Source organism: Podarcis cretensis (assembly GCF_951804945.1).
Source record: "Podarcis cretensis genome assembly, chromosome: 11".
Classification (NCBI taxonomy): domain Eukaryota; kingdom Metazoa; phylum Chordata; class Lepidosauria; order Squamata; family Lacertidae; genus Podarcis; species Podarcis cretensis.
In genome coordinates, this window is record NC_137180.1 from 18,834,111 (window position 1) to 18,850,081 (window position 15,971).

Consider the following 15,971-nt stretch of genomic DNA (forward strand, 5'->3'; position numbering starts at 1 on the left):
GGTTGTCAAGCCTCTGCTTAAAGACCTCCAAAGAAGGAGACTCCACCACACTCCTTGGCAGCAAATTCCACTGTCGAACAGCTCTTACTGTCAGGAAGTTCTTCCTAATGTTTAGGTGGAATCCTAATGTTTAGGTGGAATTTGTCAGCTTTTTTCACATGAATCTCTCCTAATAAACCTATTTTTGTGTGCAATTTTGACTGAGATGCACATTTTTGCAAGGAATTTTATCTAACATTTTTGTTCACCATTTTCACTAACAGACGCATTTCTATACACAAATGCCCACATTTTGCGGGGCATTTCAGGTTTGCCTATTGATTTAGGAAGTGAACTTGGGTAGTTTCTCATTAAAAAGGGAAACAAAATTGAATTTCTTCCCCATCCTAGACTCAATGGAGTAGAGTTTCCAGTCACTGCAGACAGGACATCTGTACTTTGAATATTGTTTTGTCCCTTTCTATGGTTCAAAGCTCCTCCTTCATAGGTTCTCACCACGTATTGACTCCACCTGTACCAATTTCCTTCTGCCACAGTATGTTATGCCAACATATTTTTTCAATATCCACCCAATAACTTATTTATATATTTGCAAGAGTTGCACATTCCAATTATAATATTTAGATTTTTATGCAGAATGCAGAATTCTGGTTGCCAAAATGAGATTCCCTACCTATGTCCAGCTGCAATTAAGTTTTCAATTATATATCACAGGTCCTACAAATCCAGTTTACTAACTAACCAGCCCGGTTGATTCAGCAACCATATACTGCATTTTTTATTTTTTATTACTTGTATGTGTGTGGTTGCTTTGGAATGAAAACCACAAAAGATTCTGGGAATCTATGGTCATTCCTATGAATGAAAGCATGTTTCTTCTCCTTTTTCTAATACGTACATTTCTGAAATGGGTTTTTTTAATGTGAAAGCATGGGTTAGAGAAAAGCATGTGTAAAAGAGCTAGCAGAAACTGACTACTTTCTCCCCCTGAAAGGCTCTCCCAAGATCAGAGAACCCTACTGAATGGGATGGAATGTAGTGTAAAAGGCTGAAATACTTCTTGATATTGGCATCCATCTGTCTCGGGAGACAATGGAAGAGTGCACCTTTGGGGGTTAAGCCAAACTGTTGGGAGAGTTACAGTGCCTGCTGTGGCTGTAGAAAACAATACAGTCGTACCTCGGGTTACATACACTTCAGGTTACATATGCTTCAGGTTGCAGACTCCGCTAACCAAGAAATATTACCTCGGGTTAAGAACTTTGCTTCAGGATGAGAACAGAAATCATGCAGCAGTAGCAGGAAGCCCCATTAGCTAAAGTGGTGCTTCAGGTTAAGAACAGTTTCAGGTTAAGAACAGACCTCCAGAACGAATTAAGTTCTTAAACCGAGGTACCACTGTATGGGAGAGACACGGGTTATTGCAAGTGGGGCAGATGAAGGCATCTGGTTTCGCTATTACAGTGGTACCTCGGGTTAAGTACTTAATTCGTTCCGGAGGTCCGTTCTTAACCTGAAACTGTTCTTAACCTGAAGCACCACTTTAGCTAATGCAGCCTCCTGCTGCCACCGCGCCGCCGGAGCACAATTTCTGTTGTCATCCTGAAGCAAAGTTCTTAACCCGAGGTAATATTTCTGGGTTAGTGGAGTCTGTAACCTGAAGCGTATGTAACCTGAGGTACCACTGTACAGATGCACCATGGCGTTTCTTCCCTCTCCACTCTTCCCAGCAGTCATTTTTGCTCTGGTCACTGTTGTGGATACATGACCTGACCATCTGTCTCCAGACAATTGTGCACAAGCAATTCCCACATGTTAGGATTAATGTTGCCAGGCTCCATGTCACGTTTGCAGACATCTTTTATAAAGCAGAGTTGGTCTGCCAACAGGCCTGGTGACTGAAGCCTTAAAGCACATCCTTGGGGACCCCACCATTTTCCATTCTGTGTACATGACCAAGCCAGCATAGATGTCACTGAGAGAGAAGTGTGAACATGCTGGGAAAGAAGGCTGAAATGGAATAGGATGTTCCTTTGGGGAGGGGGAGGTATGTCTGGGGAGCCTGCTGGAGGCAGGAGACATCTGAAAGTCAGCTTCCACTAGCCCTGTTACACATGTATTTCTCAACATCTTCATCATCAGAAGGGTTCGGTATGACTGGATCCAGATTAACAATTATATACCCCCAGTGGTACACATGCACAATAGGTCTGAATAGCCAAGTGCTCCCACTCTGATGATTATATAAAATTGCTACTCCAGGTGTAGAACAGTAGTACACAGACTCAGATTTGTGCATGTGTGACTGAGTCATAAGACTTCTGCTTTTACCTTCTCTTCCAAGATACAACAGTTAGTCAGATATTTCATTTCTTATTCTTCCCATCATAAAATAAATGTTCTATCGTTACGCTGGACTTTTGAGTTTTTGCCAGACACCGTGTTTTCCTATTACAACGAAGGAACAGACCACAGATGTCCAGCTGCTAAATTCATCATGGTACATGAAGTGAAAGCTCCTACAATATAAATTATTAAAACTAATAGACATAAAGACTTTTATTTTCTCTTCCATTGTTGTAAGCTACGTTTGCCACAATGAGCACACCCCTGGGTACATTTAGAAGAGGGTGAAGCAGCAAGGAGAGCTGTTTCTAACCAATTCTTTTTTCACACTCCACAGAGGAAGAAGGTCTGGCAGTGAGTGTGAGAGAGAAATTCACCTCAGCCTAAGACTAGCCTAAGGCAGGCTCACAAGGAAGTACATCACAAGAAGTGCCTGACGAAGTCAGATGAATTGACGGAGGGCTAAAATTGATTCGAATGGTTAGAGTTTTTTTATTATTATTAAAGATTTTCTTGTTTTACAGAAGTAAGTGTAATGTCCCTCATATTTTTTCCATGTAACATTTTTACAAATCCGTTTCATTTGTTGAGACATTAGGGGGCGAGAAAAAAAAGAAGGGGTGAAGGGGGGGAAGATGGGTGGGGGTGGGGTCGGGTGGCGATGTTTCTGTTATGCTTAATGTATGTAGGGTTTGGTGTCAGCGTTGCTCGTGCTGTTCACTTGTGTTCCTTTGGTGGTGAGAGAGGTTGGGGTTGGCCTAGGGTATGATTGTTTGTTTGTGATTGGCTATGGTGATCTTTGTTTTCGTGTGTGAGTGGGGTGTGTGTGTGTTTTGGATCAGGTTAGCCATATTGATTTGTATGCTGTTGGTGGATTATTGTCATTGTCTTGTTGGGCCGTGTATTTGATAAAGGGGAGCCATACCGGGGTAAAGGCGTCTTCTTCTGTTTGTTCCTGTGTCAGTTTCAGTTTATTGGTTAATTTTTCTAGTAGGGTTGTTTCCCATACTACTTGGTACCATTGGTCCATGCTTTTGAATGGTTAGAGTTAAGTTAGGACTTGTGTGGAGGAGGCAGATGATCATACCTTTGGATCACAGTGAAGAGGCAAGGCAAGGAGAGATGGGTGTGCCTAATGCACAAATTGACTGCTATCCCAGAGTCCTCTGCTCCATTGGTGCAGAAGTCCAGTGTATACAAAGGCATTATACCAAAAGTGAACGATTGACAAAAGCAACTTTTTAAAGCAAAATGTCCCTGTATTCAGTTTCCCTTTGCAAAGTACATGTCAACAATCTGTAACCAAAAAGGGGTCTCCTAGATGTTCAGGCGGGGGAGCAAGCACAATCGAGTTTGTTTGGTGTGGTGGTTTTTTTGCTTGTTTGTAGAAGAGATAGAGAGTATCACTTGACTCGGTGTGGTCTATTATTGAGGTAAGGAGTCTTCCTTGAGTGGCATCCCTCTTAAGGCAGAAGCAAGTAGTACTCAATAAGCTGAATTCTTGACTGCATGCCCTCAGATCTGCAGGTCAACATTCACTAAGGGCTCAAGTCCTGACAGAAAGAAAAGCAATACTGTATCGTAACACATTAATCCTCTTATAAAGGCTAGGGTCATGGAAATGTATTTAGTCTGATATGAGGTGGTACACACAGCTTGCTGAAGTAAGCATATCCATCACAGAAAAGGCACCTTTCTAACTTTAGTGGAAAGGAGAATAAGGGAGTTGCTTCTAAATCTGTTTAACAAATGTGTGTGGTGTTCAGCAGTTTTGTACCATGGAGAAATATTTAGCTATCTTTAGTGGGCAAAAAACCAAAAAACATAGAGTGATTGACTAAAGATCAAACTAGATATGATATTAAATGTATACAGTGGTACCTTGGGTTAAGAACTTAATTCGTTCTGGAGGTCTGTTCTTAACCTGAAATTGTTCTTAACCTGAGGTACCACTTTAGCTAATGGGGCCTCCCACTGCCGCTGCCGCGCGATTTATGTTCTCATCCTGAAGTAAAGTTCTTAACCCGAGGTACTATTTCTGGGTTAGCGGAGTCTGTAACCTGAAGCGTCTGTAACCCGAGGTACCACTGTATCTACATTGAACATGCAGGTTTTTCTTTTGTAATGCAAGTAGCATCAGCTGGAAGGCTAGTAATGAAAGGGATGGGAGGGAAATTTAACCCTATCCTCCCCTTCTGTGGTCCTGGGGAAAGTGCCTCCACTGAAACTACTGCTTGTACTCAGGAGGAAATCCCTCACTGGTGCCAATGGGGGATATCCTCCCAATGCAAATAGCAGCTTCAAGCAATGGATTTTCCTCTGGGCAGCAGCAGTGTAGCAAAGAGTTACACTCCCCCTCCATGCCTGCTTAGATCTCCACAATTATCAGCCCCTCGCAGCTGATGCTGTTTGCATTTAAAATCAGACATTTTCCTCACCATATGCAGAGACACATATAAACATCACATCTAGTTTGGCCCTCCATTTAAAAGCTGAGCACATAGCATTGTTCTAACCTAATCGTGTTTAGCTTCCAAGTAAACAAGAGCATCACAGAAAAGTTTGATTTTCATATACAAGTAGCTGCATATTTTGAACTTTTATGAACATCATTTTCTGCATCTATGAAACCCAGCATCAGGCCTGGCAAGTGAACAAATGCAAGTGTAATTCCAACTCTGCTGGAAAGAATTGCAGAAGCTCAGTTGCCAATGGCATCAGCTGTGATTCAGGTTCTCTGACACACCAGGCTTTGTTCATGTCATTTTCAATCTTTTATGCCAGCAGCTGTGTTCAAATAAAACAAAGCTGTATCCCTTCAGCACACTACAGATACATGTTTCATCCTTGGTTTAAGATCTTGTACAGTCTGGCTATGGCGAGACGTTTGGAACATTTTATCTACATTCTGGATGCTAATTTGTTAACACAGACTCACATCCTTTATAAGGCCTTCCTGCATTAGCTCAAGTCCAGATCCATAGGGTTCTCTAACTGTAAGAGTCCCCACTGACTTTAAACTGATAATCTCATTGAAAGTACCAGATAATAAAAAGACCTGTGCAGTAGGGAACCAGAGTATTCATATGAAATGCCATGAGACTCCCCATAAAACTGTGAGAATTGGAAACATTTTTATGGATAGGGATCTTAGAGCAGAGAAAATAATCATTAAAATGGGATAAGTTCAAAGATGGGAAAGAGTTATACTAGATAGTGTATATCCACTCTTGGCATATATAACCTGTTCCAGAATATTTCACCATTAAAGGAAGAATATTTTGTGAAAGTTAATGGAACAGTTTCCATAGTGCTCGTTTCTCATGAGACCTCTCCTCCCTCCCCCTCCTTTTTTTTGTGCCCTCTTTTTTGTTCTTCAAAATATGGCAACCCTAGCTAGGCTAAGAGATAGTAAGTAGCCCAGTGAGTTTCATGGCTGAGTGAGGACTTCAACTCTGGTCTCCTGGGTCCTAATTCAACATTCAAACCACTACACTACCCTAGTTCTCAGAAGTCAGAAGAACCAGAAAAAGGACCCAGTCAAAAGAAACCCAATACAAAGCGTTGCTGATCAGCCATCCAGCAGTCAAGTGAAGCAAATAATCAAAAGTTTAGTCACCGTCAGAAAAGATTCAATGCAGAAATTGCTAGGATGGGAGATAAATTGAGAGGATTCAAGCAAGCAAGGCAAGCTATCTCTCAGGTAAGTGAAAGCAAAATATTATATATCTCATGTAACTAAGGATAACAGGTATATCTAAAACAGCTCTGGTGTCCAATCAGGGACACCAGAAGGGAAGTTGTTCTTAAATGCATTACTGGGACATATATATTCAGAATCTGGGATTCGGGATCAAAGGCCTGAACCAAAAGAAAGTATTTTGAGGATTATAGTTTATCCTCAACTAATGTACAAACTAGGTGACTGAGACACTTCAATAAAAGCCAATATGCATTAGTTCTAAGTCAGCTAAGTCTAAACTGGTTCAATCCAATCAATTCCAGTTTAACTGGTTTCTGAATCCCTTTTGCACATTTGTAGCTAAGAGGCTTTGACATAGCGGTTTAAGTGACCATGTGTGCCTGCAAAGTGTGCCTGTCTAGTGTTGATCAATGGTCCATGGAAACCAGCATTATGTCTCCACCAGTGGACAACCAGCTGCTCCCAAGAAGCTCAAACAGGATTGAAAAAACCACCTCCCCACATCACTTGCTCCCTAGCATCTGATAAAAAGACACGTATTGCCCCTGAAGGTTCCATTTACCTATCATAGCTAATCATAGCTAATAACCATTGATGGTTTTATAAAATTAGAGCTTGGAAGGATAAAGAAAAAAATGGTAATCCCTGTTTTATAAATAAATAAATGAGTATGATTAAGGCTTAGGATCTGTATGTTATCCATATATTTCATAACAGTAGTCATTAATGTGGGGTGTATGAAGCATTAGGGTAGGGGTAGGATCTCTGCAATGACAAACCTAGACAGCATCTTAAAAAGCAGAGACATCACCTTGCCAACAAAGGTCCGTATAGTTAAAGCCATGGTTTTCCTAGTAGTGATGTATGGAAGTGAGAGCTGGACCATAAAGAAGGCTGATCGCCAAAGAATTGATGCTTTTGAATTATGGTGCTGGAGGAGACTCTTGAGAGTCCCATGGACTGCAAGACGATCAAACCTCTCAATTCTTAAGGAAATCAGCCCTGAGTGCTCACTGGAAGGACAGATCCTGAAGCTGAGACTCCAGTACTTTGGCCACCTCATGAGAAGATAAGACTCCCTGGAAAAGACCCTGTTCTTGGGAAAGACTGAGGGCACAAGGAGAAGGGGACGACAGAGGATGAGATGGTTGGACAGTGTTCTCGAAGCTACCAGCATGAGTTTGACCAAACTGCGGAGGGCAGTGGAAGACAGGAGTGCCTGGCGTGCTCTGGTCCATGGGGTCACGAAGAGTCGGACACGACTAAATGACTAAACAACAACAGGATCTCTAGTGGAGGTCACATTGTGTTCCTTCTGGGGTAGCTTGTCCATCTTTGATCCTTACCCTACATTAAGGTCTCACTTGTGGCTCCTAGAAGCTGTCAGCATGTGGCAGTGGCCACACAACCAGGAACGGTTTTGACTGACCGGTTAAACTAGGTAAGGGTAGTTGATGGGTCTCAAACCCACAGTGAATTAGGGACTTTCCCCTGCATGTCAAGATAGGCTCTAGCAGATTGGGCGGACAAGACTAATAGTGGGTCCAACGGTCAAGGAGGCGGCTTCTGCACGTGCTGTAGGGGGAAGTGAGGGGCAGATGGGACACGTCAACCTGAGAAGATAACCTATCTAGGGAAAACTCTGATCCTAAACCTCCACTTCCTTGTGGGATATCTTTGGGAGAAGAAAAGGCTAAGGAGTAAACCCTACACAATTCCAGAGTGGAGTCCCTAAGACAGGTGGATGGCACCTTGTATGTCTCCTCCCTGCAGCCAAGCTAGTGCCAAACGTGTTGCTCTGCTTTCCTTTGCACCACATCAGTGAGATCCTGTTATTTGGGCAGCCCAGGCCCTCCATACACACTGCCCAGGCCCTCCATACACACTGCCCAAGTTCTGAACACATGGATAGCTCAGTTGGTTAGAGTGTGGTACTGATAATGCCAAGGTTGCAGGTTTGATCCCCGTATGGGGAAGCTGGATGTTTGGGTTGGATGGGATGACCCTCAGGGTCCCTTACAACCATATGATTCTATAAATTCTATGAATCTAAGTCACTTAGATTCTCCTAATGCAGCCGTTTGGAAAGGCACACTCCATTGTCTCTCAAGACAGAAGGATGCCAACAATGGTCATTAATGTGTGAGGCTCTGCCATGTCTATTAGTCGTTATGATGAAGTAAAGAAAGGAGTTAAACGGCATTGAGAGTTTCACCATCTGATTGCTGTGAAACCGTCTGTCACTATGGTTTTGCCTGAAGAGCTGTCTGACAGGAGCCAGGGATTTGACAAAAAGCACCGTGATGTGTTTTTTATGGGTACAAACATTTCCAGAATAGGCAATTCACTTGCAGTGCTGGAGGTCTGAAATGAGTGCTCTGCATAGGTATGTGAGAAACAGTAATTGCAGTTCTGAAGGGGCAGAGGCATATAAACTGAAAGCTAGACTTAGCGGCAGCTGGGCATTATCTTTGGCATGGGAGAAACTGCTACACAGGTCTAGATTTTCTGCTTTTATATTTTCATATAAATAATCATAATAATAATTTATTATTTGTACCCTGCCCATCTGGCTGGGTTTCCCCAGCCACTCTGGGCGGCTTCCATAGAAACCAAAAATACACTAAAATATCACACATTAAAAACTTCCCTGAACAGGGCTTCCTTCAGATGTCTTCTGAATGTCAGGTAGTTGTTTATCTCTTTGACATCTGATGGGAGGGCGTTCCACAGGGGGGGCACCACTACCGAGAAGGCCCTCTGCCTGGTTCCCTGTAGATTTGCTTCTCGCAGTGAGGGAACCACCAGAAGGCCCTCGGCACTGGACCTCAGTGTCCGGGCAGAATGGACATAAAGCATTTATAGGAAGACACCGAAGTGCTCTTTTATCCAAAGGAAGCTAAAGAGTGTAGTAATAATGCTTGTGTCAAAACCATCCAGAATGGATGAAAGTGGCCACTAGGCTGATCGTAAGATACATGTACAGTATTATTTTGTTCTATGAGTAACAACTAATAGGCCTCGTTGTCTGGAAAATAGATTGTTCCACATTGGTAAAGGAAATCTCGGTGCACAGAATGAGCAATCCATTAATAAATATCATATAGTAGTTTCTATCCTCAGAGTCTGAATGGCAGATTTGCACTAAACGGCAGTTACAAAAGACTGGCTGCTAATGCAGCTGAGATTTACTTAACAGACCTTCTGGTGCTTCGCTGCCAATTCAAACAGTGAAGTTCAAAAGCCAAAGAACCCAGACGACACAAGCCATGAGATCTGTGCGCATCTCAGTTCAAAGCGAGCCCTGACTTTAAAAGAGACAAGGTGCTGAGTGTCTCTGCACTTTAGCCAAGGAATGAACTAGTAGTTCTGGCATTCACGACACTGGCTTCAAATTACCTTCTCTCTCAGCCAAGCTCAGCACTCCAGAATGGCCCACAGCATATGAATGGAGAATGCTTCTTCTTTTTTTAAGATACCAGCTATTCACATTACAACAGCAGAAAACAAATGAGCTGCTTTGTTCCTTTAAAGTTAAATGAAAGGCTTAGAACCAAATTTGTCCTTCTAATTAGAGGAACAAATAAACGGAAACATTAGTTTATTTTCCTGCTTTAGACTTGTGTTTCATATCACAGCATTTGTTTCCTTCTTTGGTTAAATCTATGAAATGTTTGCTAAAACTCAGTGGTCGGTTTTACATTGTTAAGCACCACATAAGATCTTTTTCAAGGGTTCTTGAGGTTAAGGCTCCTACCTGTCATATAAGATTACAAAGACACAGCAGATAATCTCTCAAAGGTACCTACAACATCATAAAGTTGTTTCCTTATAATTAGGAACTATATTACATTTATCCTTTCAAGTGAATGTAATTTTAATGAGTCTAATACCATCCAAATTGTTCTCTGCATCCTCTGGCATTCCAGAATGGTAGCGATGCTCAGCTTAGGTTTAATTATGAGAAAGGTGTGGTACTTTTGTACATTCATTCACTGTAAAAGGTAAAGGTACCCCTGACCATTAGGTCCAGTCGTGGACGACTCTGGGGTTGTAGCGCTCATCTCGCTCTATAGGCTGAGGGAGCCGGAGTTTGTCCGCAGACAGCTTCCGGGTCATGTGGCCAGCATGACTAAGTCGCTTCTGGCGAACCAGAGCAGCGCATGGAAACGCCGTTTACCTTCCCGCCAGAGCGGTACCTATTTATCTACTTGCACTTTGACGTGCTTTCGAAGTGCTAGGTTGGTAGGAGCTGGGACTGAACAACAGGAGCTCACCCTGTCGAGGGAATTCAAACCGCTGACCTTCTGATTGGCAAGCCTAAGAGGCTCAGTGGTTTAGACCACAGTGCCACCTGCATCCCTCATTCCCTGCAGTCCTAAACATTACCAAGACTACAGGACTATACTCAGCACAGTCTCTTTAATGCTGCAACTCCACAAAAAAATAGCCAAATGTACTCTCAAATTTCATGTGGATATAGCCACTACCTTGAGGGTGTGCAGGCCCAATGCAGCTTTTATGAATTCATAGGATTTCACACAGATTTTGAAAAATGTTGGACCCACAATTGCTACCTTTTAGTGCAATTTCCCAAGAGCCTCTAGTCTTGGAAGGGAAAAAAACTTGATCTTTGCAAAGTTGTTTCAAGAAGGGACACACAAGCACAACATCAACTGCAAGCTTAATTGGCGCACCTTTAAAATGTTGTTGGCCTGGAGATCTTATGAGAAAAGTTTCCCATTTCTTCCATTGCTTTCTAAATCTCCCAAGCACAGTTTAACTGTTTTAATACACTTATACCCCTGCTTTCCTAAAATGAGCTCGAGGCTGCATATGAGGTTCTCCACCTCCCTATTTCATCCTCACAACCACCATGTGTAGGTTAGATTGAGGGACAAGGAATGGTCCAAGGTCATCCAGAGCTTCAATACTTACTGGGGATTTGAACTCAGTCTCTAAGGTCCTAGTTTAACACCTTAAGGTAAAGGGACCCCTCACCATTAGGTCCAATCATGACTGACTCTGGGGTTGCGGTGCTCATCTCGCTTTATTGGCCGAGGGAGCCGGCGTACAGCTTCCGGGTCATGTGGCCAGCATGACTAAGCCGCTTCTGGTGAAGCAGAGCAGTGGATGGAAACACCATTTACCTTCCCGCTGGAGCAGTACCTATTTATCTACTTGTACTTTGACGTACTTTCAAACTGCTAGGTTGGCAGGAGCAGGGACCAAGTAACAGGAGCTCACCCCGTCGCGGGGATTCGAACCGCCGACCTTCTGATTGGCAAGTCCTAGGCTCTGTGGTTTAACCCACAGCGCCACCCACGTCTCCAGTTTAACACCTTACTGCTAAACTAATAAATAAATAAATAAATCTGGCTAAGTTCTTGCAAGATGTAAGATCCATATGATTTGGAGGCAGTAATGTTTCTGAATACAGTGGTACCTCGGGTTACAGACGCTTCAGGTTACAGACTCTGCTAACCCAGAAATAGTGCTTCAGGTTAAGAACTTTGCTTCAGGATGAGAATAGAAATTGTGCTCTGGCGGCGCAGGTTAAGAACGGGCCTCCGGAACGAATTAAGTACTTAACCTGAGGTACCACTGAACCAGCAGCTGGAAACCTCAGGAAGACAGGGCACTCAGAGCTCAGGTCCCACAGACATCTTGTTAGCACTGTGAGAACAAGATGTTGGGCTATAGGGTTGCCAAACATCCATAATTTCCCAGATATAGCAGCAGTTGGAAGCAGTGTCTGGGCGGAAATTGCTGGAATGTCTGGAAAAATCCAGACATATAGCAAACCATGTCAGAAGTCTAGATTTTGCTCAACAACTTAGGCCAAGGAACAAACAAACTCAAGCACCTTCCAGATTTTCACCTTTTGAAACATGTCAACCCTAGACTAGAAGCGCCATTGACCTGACCCCAGGAGGCTCTTCCTATGTTCTTATTTTATCTTAGATAAAGCATTTCACCTCCAATACAAAAGGCTAATCATAAACATCTGTGCGACACAGTTTTCTGCTTTAAATATTATGAAAAAAGCTATCAAAGTTATCACAGAAACCTGAAATCATTTAAAATCCAACTCTAAACAAATTAACAAGATAACAGAGCCACTAAGATTTTTTTAAAAAAACGGAAATAAACTGGATAAGAAAGAAGACCAGGATCAATCAGTTATGAAGTATGGCATGCATGCTGTAATGGGAATGAGGTTACATATATTCTGAGTTGATTAATACATAATACTTCATATTTAACTGGACAGCTAATACTTCATTGTACTTTTCAGACCAAGAAAATGTTTCCTTAAGCAAACCTGTCCAAAGACATTTCTGAATACATTTGTTTTAAACACTGGTAATTTAATTACAACATTAAACCTCAGTTAAAATAACAAATCTATACTGAAATCAGAAGAAAAAAACCGTATGACAAATTGTTCCCTAGAAATGTGTGAGGCTGGGAAAAAATGTACAATAAACATTTCTTTAATCAGGGCATTTAAGGCTGCAATCCTAAACATGGGGTTAGGATTAAACACAGGAACCTAGGGATTAAACCCTACTGAACATAGTAGAACTTACTTTTGAGTAAACATATATGAGGCTGAACTTCAAAAGGAAAAGGTAAGAACTGCAAAACTAGGCAAGCTTCAAATGGTTAAGAACCTTTTCTATGCCTGCTACCAAATGCCAAAACTGCAATACAGAGCAACTGGTGCATAATTCTTATGAATTTAAATGGGAATTATATAGATATGATTATGTGTACAACTGCAGGCTTAAAATTGCTTTGGAGAATGGATGGGATCAGATGCAAAGGCATCTGTGTTGGGGCAATGGTGCTGCAAAGCATGGGGTGTCTCTGTTGCTTAGAAAGCCTAGAAAAGAAAGAGAAAAATGTACCCACCCGGGAAGAATGGCAGATGAAGGTGATGGAGTACATGGAACTGGCTGAGATGACTGGCAGAATCTGGGACCAAGGAGAAGAGTCGGTGGAAGAAGATTGGAAAAAATTCAAAGTTTATCTTCAAAAATATTGTAAAATTAAGGATTGCTAGAAAGATGTTGGGAAAAGAAAATTATGTGGTTTTAGTAGAAATGACATAAAGGATTAAGTTAAAATGAGTTGGTGAAAGAGAGAATGTAAAATTATAGTATATTAAGACAAATTATTAAGATAAAAATAAGGCTGGAAGGATTTGCTGAAATAACAAATTGAATTAGAATGTAAAAATGGGAGGCGTGAGGAGGTCAAGGAAATAAGTGAATGTAAGTAAGTGATGTACAGGTTTGACTTGTTTTTTATCTTTTTTCTTCTGTTTTCTGGTTTTTGATGATGTTTTTTTAAATATGTATTGTTTTTTGTTTTTTCTTTGTTATTATTTTCTCTTTTTATTCTGTAATTTTTAAAATCTTAATAAAAATTTATTTAAAAAAAGAAAAGAAAAGAAAGAGAAAAATGGGGCCCACAGTTTGTACTCTCCCGACCCATGTCCCTAAACTGGTTTTGGCATTCAAGCATCTAAGCTCAAGAGGAATTCACTATCATCACAGAATGCAGATGCTGAGAGAAATCCTACTTACATGTCTATCTTCTTTCTGTAACAAACACAAAATGATCCAACCATAGGAGCTCACCAGGCCTTTTAGCACTCTGGAGACCAGTGAGCCAGCAGAGGGAGGGGTCACAATGGCTTCTGTAAATCTGGGGCTGTCCCTGGAAAATAGGGACACCTGGCGGGTCTGCTGAGGTGCTCAGATGGGAGACCACCAGGGAACCCATGATATGGTACTTAGGGCAGTATTAGGACAGCAATGCAGTAGTGCTAAAAGCAATTATATCAAGACAAGGGAGACATCCCTTTGCCCCCCTATATCATGGCAACTGCAGAACATGAGTCCAGGAATTCTTCATCCTGGATTCTTCATCCATATGAAGTGCAAGGGCATCTAGTTCATACCAAGTGGGAGCTCCTCCCGCAGAACGTGGGCAGGAACACCGTGACAACTGTATGCCCCATACTGACCAAGCGATGAACTGTGGCAACAGGTGGAACTTAACCCCTATTGACATGTCCACATTATCTACAAAGGGAAGGGAGGAAATAAAAAGATAGTGAGCAGAGAGTGCATTAACAAAACAAAGGGCCCATTTGGTGAAAACGAGAACTTTGATCCAGCTATGCCTATAGAAGTCCCAATCTGTGATTAACAGAAATAAAAGGTGTCTAATTGCCAGCTCCCTGCATTGCTTTCTTCAGTTACTAAGCCTGCAATCCTTACACCATTTACCTGGAAGTAAGGCCCATTGCTTTCAATGGGAATTGTTTCTAACTAACGCTGAATATGCAAGTGGGATGGGCACCAGCTGCTGAAGCGGGATGAGGGACTGGGTGCCCAGCAACTGTATGTATGTATGTATGTATGTATGTATGTATGTATAGTCTAGCTAAGACTATACACGCAGAAGCCTGCTTCCATACATCTCTGAACAGCTAGCTCACAGAAAGGATGGCAACGATAGAATACGATGGTGGTTAACACATGCTGCTGCAAGAGCTGGTACAGCAGCCAATGGGTCGTGCTGCTAAAATAACTTTAGAGACTGCAAAGACTAAAACTTAAATGTTTATTTCATGGGTCAGCAAGGTTTACCTTGCCTGGGCCAGTTCACTGCAGTGGAGATCCCTCCGTGGGCTGGATTGTGCCCGTGATTTCCATTGTCTGTGTGCAGATGCAATTTCCAGTGTCTGCACATGCACAGATGCAATTTTCGGCGCCACGGAAGCAAGTAACCATGCCAGTTTAGCACAGTTTGCGGGGACTCACCGAGCGGGTGGCTTGGTTTGGGGGCGGCTTGAGGGCCAGTTAAATGACCCCCATGGGCCGCTTATGGCCCATGGGCCTTCAATTGCTGACCCCGGTCTATTTTATTATTGATTTCACCCATCCATTTGGTTTGGAGACCCCTCTAGACAATGACAAAAGATAAACCAATTTCCCATCGCAAACAAGAATGGTAAGAACAGCATATTGCAAAATGCCAAAATGTTTGAAACCGACCCCATATTTCACCCGCTTGTTTATACGCTTCCAAGGAAGTGACATGAATGTTCTCAAATTAAACCACAAAAACTGAGGACACCAAGGTGCTCCCCTCCTCCCAGTAACCACAGCTGCATGTGCAACAGAAGGATCAGGACAGGGCTCATTGGAGTCCGATCTTTCGTTTCCTGTCTCCTTCCTCCCAGCTAGCCCTTGGCTAGGCAGTCCTAAGAAACTTGCAGGCAAGGTCCCTGGGGAGGAGAGGGACAGCTGGATGTGTATATGGGAGGCACGTGCAGGCTTCCTGTTGAAATTAATGACCAGCTGCTGCAGTACACATAGCCAAGGGCAAGCTGCGGAGGAGGAACGAAGGGTTCCCAATGAGTCTTATCCTGAAAGCCCATGTGTGTGCAGATGTAACTGGGGGGAGAAAGAAAGAAAGAAAGAAAGAAAGAAAGAAAGAAAGAAAGAAAGGTGGATCTTGCCATTTGATTTACCTAATTCTTCCAACGTCTTTGCAAGCCTCCACTAAGTCGCGTTCTACATTCGTTCGTCTAACACAGCAGCACCACCACACCAGATCTGCAAGGAAGAATTCAGAGACATTTATAAGCCACGCTGAGAGGAACAAAATTAATGGTTACACACATGCTAAAGGATGCTGACTTATTATGCATGCACACATTTGGCTGAGTGCACATGTTTTTCCATTATTCTCGCTGCTGTTACTTTGGAAGAGCAGTTCGAAGTGTTAAAGGAAGCTTGGAGTGAGAGTTAGTATTCACACGCATATATACTATGTGGCCATAATCCAGCGATGTGATTTGTGTGCGTGCGAGCAATAAACATTCAGATTTTACCAGCTG

The 15,971-nt window shown here is 42.5% G+C and overlaps 1 protein-coding gene across 2 annotated transcripts in view; it reads right to left on the reverse strand.

The window, feature by feature from the left end:
* SNCAIP (synuclein alpha interacting protein) overlaps positions 1 to 15,687 on the reverse strand; it is a 92,383-nt gene extending 76,696 nt beyond the window's left edge. For both annotated transcript variants that reach the window (XM_079995405.1, XM_079995404.1), the window contains exon 1: positions 15,603 to 15,687. The gene's annotated coding sequence lies outside the window, so the exon portion shown is untranslated. The remainder of the gene's footprint in view (positions 1 to 15,602) is intronic.
* Between the last annotated feature and the right edge of the window lie 284 nt (positions 15,688 to 15,971).